This window comes from Abramis brama, assembly GCF_963993115.1.
Source record: "Abramis brama genome assembly, chromosome: 13".
NCBI lineage: Eukaryota > Metazoa > Chordata > Actinopteri > Cypriniformes > Leuciscidae > Abramis > Abramis brama.
This window is the reverse complement of record NC_139975.1, coordinates 10192683-10200507: the sequence shown is the minus strand read 5'-3', so window position 1 is coordinate 10200507 and position 7825 is coordinate 10192683.

Here is a 7825-nt window from a genome sequence, read left to right as displayed (position 1 = left end):
AGATAAAAATGTAGTCATTATTTTCTTTGTTATTAAATATTAAGATCAAAGATAAACATTACACATACACAACTTAATATACAAATGAAATAAACAGTGCTTTATGTTTTCAGCTACAGTAGGTTTATTTAACAGTAGCATTGAAGAAAGTAATTAAATTAACAAATATGAAAATAAAACAAAACATAGACTTCACTGTATAAATAATAAATTGATACTTATTAAAGCTACTATTAAAGTTATCAGTCAAGAGCAGCGAGTAATTTTCTCTTTGCATTTTGTTGTTTCATTAACATTAAAAGGATAGTTCTCCTAAAAATTCAAATTGTCATAATTTACTCTCTCAAGTTGTTTTAAACTTGTTTTTCTTCTGTTGAAAATAAAAGTTATTTGGACGAATGTGGGTAACCAAACAGTTGATGTACCCCAGTGAAGTCAATGGGGACCAGCTACTGTTTGGTTACCCACATTCTTCAAATTATTAATATTAGAAAATATTAGAAGGAAATTAATACAGTTTTGGAACAACATTAGAGTGCGTAAATGAGATAATTTTTATTTTTGGGTGAACTATCCCTTTAAGGACAAGCGGCAGCGTGTTTACAATTGCTACTGTCAATTGCTACTGTCTCTAAGAGCTGCGCGCGACACGTCTAATGTACACGCATTTGACAAGCCGATTTTCTCTCAATTTTCTCAAGTTTGCTTTCACTTTAGACATAACCGACTTTGTTTATGTAAACCTTGTGTGTATTTAACAGTATTAGCACAATAAGACTCAAAATATAACTTAGTCCAGTATCCAGGCGCTGGTAGACAGGCTTTTAGTGCATGTGAGCTTCACATGTACGCGCTGAGAAAGGCACATGTTAGAACAGCGCATCAGCACGCAAATTAAATGTTTAACCGACAAGGCATTAAAGCACATGCAAATTATTAACTTTTGTGAACTGCAGTGTCCCGTTCCGCTGCGTTAACATGTGAATATACGTCGCGTTGTTCAGTATGTTTTGACCGGGACAGAGGCGCCAGAACAGCAACTAGAGTGCAGGATTCTACGATATTTCTTCAAAAGCAGATCGTGGAGACATTTTAATCGTCCATGATGAAAAATCGTCATATCGCACACCCCTACGATAGGCTACTGGTTATAAAACATGCACGTAGGATGCAAATTTTACAATCAAAGGGAGTAAATTTGTATTGTCGCCAATGGCGACCTTGGCAGAAATTTCACTCGCAAATAAATATTTTTGGTCGCAAATGCGACCATTTTAGTCGCAGTTTGGAGCCCTGCTAAGACTGGAAATGAGTGGAGCGTATCAGGGGTCTGTGGCTGGTTGCTTCTGAGTGAATGCTAAACAGCCATCTATATAGCATCTAATACAGAACAAGCAACCCTGTTTTTTAGATATTTTCCCTCAATGGCGAGTTTATGCGTTCTGCATTTATATTCAATGAAATCTGTGAATGAAAATCACAATCACTATTTATAGGTGGTGTTGAAATCTGTTTCCAATTTTCACATAACTATGCAAAACCCACTTTCCAAGTTTTGTCTTACTTGCACTGGATCCAAATGATACAATAACTCAAAAAAAATTCCTCCAGACTGTCGTGACTAGGGTGATTAAATCTGGCAGATATGTTAGACTCGTGTTAGACTTTGGCATCACCTCTTTCCTTATGAAAACTCACAGAGAACCGTAAAGCTTTAATCAGGGCCTTTTCAGTGTCCTTTAAATGTAAATTAAAAACTGCATGCTCAAGAAGAGTTAACCAGCCCAGTTTGCCAGTGTTCAGCTCTTTTAGTTAAAGTAGTCAATCCCTAACTTGTCACATATTCATTACCATTGACAGGTGTAACAATGCAGGACGCATAATGCAATTTGTGAAGAACTTGCGATTGATTTGAATTTTATGGGACCAGTTTTCATCATAATGATCAAGTTCCAGTCTCTTTAAATAGTTAATACTGATCAACTTGCCTGCTCAAAATAACTGTTGTGAAAGATAGGGACAGAAAATGAGGCACATTCGCTAAACATCATGGTCAAGCACTTGTTTGGTTACAAAGAACTTAACCAATCAAATTCCAGTGCAGTGTCCTAAAAGAACCCTCATTAGGTAACCATAGAAACAACATGAAATCCTCTAACAAACTCCATTATTTTGTGTGCTATTTGCTGCCAAATCTGTTGATCAATATCATAGGCATATTTTTGGGTGGGTGGGTGTTCACCTTGATGTTAATGTGTAGTATAAAGCAAAGCTATAACCGTTTGAGAAGTCTTGTGGCAAGACTTACGAACAGTGTGTTCCCTCCGAAGATCAAATGAAACCTACTCCACTGATCAATATAAATGAGAACATGTATGGCGTGAAATTCAAGAAGGGATATTTTCAACATTCTGTCATCATTTACTCACGTCGGTCCAAACCTGTATGACATTCTAATCTAGAGAACTGTGACTAGAAACAAAGAGAAAGAGATTCAGGAATCACATGGGCCTTTAAAGAGGATGAGCTGCATGATTCTGGATGAATTAAAGCAGAACTATGCAGCTTTGCCGAGTTTTCTCACGCTTTGTTTTCTCACTTTTTGCTCGCGGGTTTCTCTATAGAGCTCCCCCTACAGCTTCGGAATAGATATTGGACAACACTGTCGTCAAAACTCGTTGGCGACTCTCCCCTCTCCCATCTTCTCCCGCTCGTCATGTGCATTTGTTTTCAAAGAACCCGGCGAACGCACGGAGCCATGTCCACTGAGGTATGTATGATACACAGAAGGCGGGGATATAAATGTTTAGATAGGCCTAGTGTATGTGTGCAGTGCCGTAAAGCAATTCGTTACATCGCGAGACCTGATCACACGATACTTCCTGACGCTGTGGCCGGCGGCCCAAAGTGGCAAGTGTGGTTTTTCCGCTCACAGGCGCTCGGGGGGTGCGAGAAGACCACCATTCAACTCGAAAAAGTCATATAACTATTCCAATGACTCCGAAGCTGTTCGGTTAAGGTAAAAAAGTTACTTAGTTCACCTTTAAGAATCACGATTTTGTTGTTTCAAACAGAGATCACGAATCTGAACAGACAACTAAATAAAATACCATGTAACTTAATTTACCAGAGGTTCCGACAAAATGTTGTATATGTTTAGTATAGTTTATGTTTAGTTGTAAATGTTGTAGTATATTTAAAATGTTAAATTAATCACAAAAATAATAATAATCTGTTTAAATGAATGAGTCAATGATTCACTCTTAAAGACTTCACTTGTTTCATTACTGGATGAATCAGTGTTTTTGAACGAATCTCTTGAATGAATAATTCAATAACAAATTTTGCCATCTGATGGCGTAACGATGTAATCGATACAATCATTATTTGAAGTGCTACGTTACTTTCAAAAGGCGATTAACTCTATTTTAATCGCTTCCGTAGACGTCAGTGTTTATATACGAACTATAAACTTTTATCCTGTATACCTCTGTGATTAATATGAATAAACAGAAATAACGATGCTGTGTGGTTGAAAAGACTATTTGTGAAGATGTTTCATACACATGATAAATGCTTTCTCTAGGTCATTGGCAGCGCAAACGCAGATTTGAATGTTCTGGTATGATTTTGTCAAAGGTTTAATAGACACAGGCGAATCGGTAGGAACGAGATCGCGTGGGCGTTTGAATCGAGATTGCGATCTTTTAACGAATAATCGTGCAACTCTAGATGATGGGCAGAGAAAAAACAAAGTGATGAATTTAAAAAAAAGATGAATCAATAGATTCAGGGTAGGTGAGCTTGACGTCCACTAGGCCTCTCATCTATCATAACGAAGAAATGGAAGGGGGCTCATGGTGAAGATGAGACATTTAAGCACTCTAGGAAAGGCGTCGCACCACTGGAAGCCCCTTAGAGCCTCAGCTGTTGTTTGTGGTCGTCAAGGCTACCTAAACCCTTGTATTTCACATCTAATTTCATGGTTGCCGTGGAGAGCAAGTCTGCCTGGCTCACCCTTGACAACGGCTAATCCGTGAAAGTTCAGGTGGCCCTCCTTACCAAGACAAAAGGATACCAGAGTTATCATGAGAAAGGCAGTGTCTTCAACACTGATAATTAAAAATAAGACCTTTTCATCTGCCTAACATTTATTAGCATCACTAACAAAAGCCATTTGTGACCCTAGAGATACTCATTACAATATTACATATTTAGTTCGTATCAGGTAGTTATTCAGTAGTATATTCAGGTACTCTGAATAAATGCACTGTGAACATATTTCTACAAGCAGGGTAGATCTGATTTGTACCAGATTATTTTATTTTTTTGTTATGCTGGTTGAAAGTCTCTTCACATCCTGACAGCAGTCACTAAGTTAAGTGATCTAAATGTATTGTATTTGTATCGTCTGTGGAAGGCATAGTACCATAAAATGTTCGTCCAATCATTGCAATGGTATGATGTCCTACCTGTCAACATATGTATTTCCATACCTCCGCACACCCTGCTCGCGCAGACATCACACGGCATCAGCGCGTTTCATGCTATGCAGAGTTAGACAGACGTCAGTCATCAAGCACAACCAAAACAGCAGCCCCCTTTTACAAATCCTCCTGAACCAAAACAACAAGCTTATGCTGCGTTCATGCCATAACTACTGTAATTTGTAAGAGATGGAACCCGTGACGTTATATTCTGAGCGGTTTGTGACTCGAATTTATGAAATGAATAAACTTTCAACTGAAATGAATCTGCAGCAGTCAGGTGGTACAGGTTAATGCTCTTTAAGTTGTAACTGTTCATTATTATTGTAATGTAATGTGCTTTGAGACATGAGGTAAATAAACGGCATCTCTCCTGATGCTTTGCAGACTCTGCTGTGTGCGTTCATGTTTTGAAGGAGGCGTGGCTTTGGAAATCTCATGCTTTTAAAGCTAGCTCGCTATTGCTAGCCTCTACAAAAATTGCCTACCCTACCTTTAAATATTGTTTGGAGGGAAAAAACTAGATGTTTGCAAGTGATTATAAATCTGCAAACATTATAGGCTAATACCCTGTTTCCTGGATATAGACAATTTGTGTCAAAGATATTCCTAATTTTAATAATAATAGGTTACAATATATATATATATAGGAATAATACACTCATTAAAAAAGTATAGCTGCACGATTCTGGATAAATTTAGAAGAAGAAAAAAAATCCAAATGAACAATTCTCCCATGGTTCTTAACAGAAGAGACAACTAAACATAATAACGTGTTTACTGGAGTTTTACTAGAGATTCTGACAAAATGTTAATTGCTGAATGAATCGGTTGAATGAATGAATGATTCAATGACTTGGGGGTGCTGTGTTATTGTGAGTTGGGGGGGGGGCACCACATTTGAATAAGAAACTATATCTAACTTACACTAAAAATCACACGCGTATCGATGAGAACACTAACTTAGTTTAAACAGCATAACGTTAACGTTACACACTGGAACATTTGACTGCACATCACATTTTTAACATTATGATAGCCTACTGCTTGCAATCGTAATGCAACGGACGTCCGTTCTACGGAACATAAATTAAGCCTTTTGAGCTGTTTACAGTGTCATATACAATAAAAGAGCCAGCACAGCAACAGGAAATACAAATGACCACAGAAAAAACCTGCCTACCTTACACAACCCCGAAGGTGGACTTATCTTGGGCTGAGGAGGAGCGCAGACGAGTTCTTTCTACGCATACTTCAACGGTCACAATATGACGTCACACTCTGCGTGTATGTTTTTATATATATATATAATTTAACATATAAATAACCTTTTAATAGCCCACTTAAAGTGTTTATTACACATAAATTACGTAATGCTAAAAATTAATAAATGTAAATGAACAAAAATTTGTGTTGCATTTACAATCCTGTGAAAAATAAGGGGTGCCACGATAGGGTGACCAGACGTCCCGAAATCTAAACTGTTGTCCCGAAATTTATACTAAAGCAAAATCTTGAGTAGTTATTGTCAGTGGAGGTTGAGTCGTCCTGCAGCCAGCCCCGCCGGCTGCTCATTGGCTGCAGCATCTTTTTTTTCTTTTTTTGAAGTTCTACAAAGATACCGTAGGCGCAAATTTAGATATGCATTGATTAAGCGAGCCATCCATCCGCGAGGACAGTGAAAGTGCAGGCAGACAGTCGTAAAGGAGTGATTGATTGTTCGCGGCACTGTGTGCAAAAAAAATACTTAGGCCTAATGTCTGATGTTGGGTTACACAAAGCACAAATCATCTACATAATTATTTAGTTTTCTTATTTAATGACCGACAATTTAGTTGTAATAATAATTTTGGCATAAGGCTTATTAGCGTTAGGCTATACAGCCTGAAAGGTCTGATTTACGCACTGTTTTTTTCGCAATGACATTTGAGTTCATGATTTTAATGTTGTTGTTGTTTTGTGGCAGACTAAATACTGACAGACTGTTGATCTTTGAATATGTTTGGTTCAGGTTTGAAATTCATTATATTTTACAGGCTGTAGTCTAATATCATATCCTATATATACCACGTAAATAAATAACAACAAACTGTCACAGTCCAAAGACAAAGATGAGTCAAAAGTTCCAATCCAAAGGTATATAATAAAAGAAGAAAAAAACTCAAGATAATCTGACACAGTGTAACAACATGTCTATACAAACAATATCCTACAATAAACAGGAAACCAAGGAACTATACAAGGAAGTAGCTATACAATGAACTAAAAGACTACAGGTGTGATCAAATTAAATGATAAGAGCGGGAAACTTGAAAAAAGGAAACTGATGATAAACAAACTCAAAGTCCATGAAAATGGAACTAAACCAACAAATTACTTTATGTGACACAAACAAATAAAACAACCTTTTTAAAAGTTTTGGGTCAGTAAGACTTTTTAAATGTGATTTTTAATTTATTTAATCAGAAAATACAGTAAAACTGTAATATTGTATGGTTCTATTTTGATGCATTTAATTTAACATTTTATTCCTGTGATGGCAAAGCTGAATTTCCAGCAGCCATTTCGTGTCACATGATCCTTCAAAAACTAAAAAGAATTTCATTTTGTAACATTATAAATGTCTTTACTGTAATTTTTGAGCAATTTATTGCATCCTTGCTGAATAAAATAGTTCTTTTCTTTTTTTTCTTTTTTTTCAGACCCTAAACTTTTGAACAGTATTGTAAATAAGCTGTTCCTTTTTAAGCTACGTAAAAGCTAAGTTAGCTTTGGCTTCTCATTCTTATTGGCCTCATTTGTGGTTTGCTTAACGTCTGAAGCAGTACTTTGAGACCAGTAGATCACTTATAAAGAGCGTCAGTCATGTTTTCCACAGGCCTTTGCATGAACTGTGTTCAGGTGTTGTTGTAATCCTTGGAAAGAGAAAGGACACTAACAGGCGTGACACATCTGCTTACACTTATCAAGATTTTGAACTCTGCCACGTCAATAACCGACAGACCCAAACACTGGACTCTCCAACCATCAATGTAGGCCTACTGCGGTGAGATGAAAGACCTGGAATAGCACAGCCAAAACAGAAGACACAAGTCTGCAGCAACTCCAGCATGCCTTTACTTTATTATTTAATGAGAATGGATTTGGCTCCAACAATCATGACACTTATATGCTAAATTTGAAGTTTAATTGCAGTCAATTTCAACTTAAACAAGTTATTTCCCCATGAGAATTTTGCATGCATATACTTCATATGCTAGATATGGTGTCTGATTTTCTGTTTAACCTTCATGATTATTAAGCAGCTGTCAGGGAAGTTTAACTGTGTGTAATTTTGG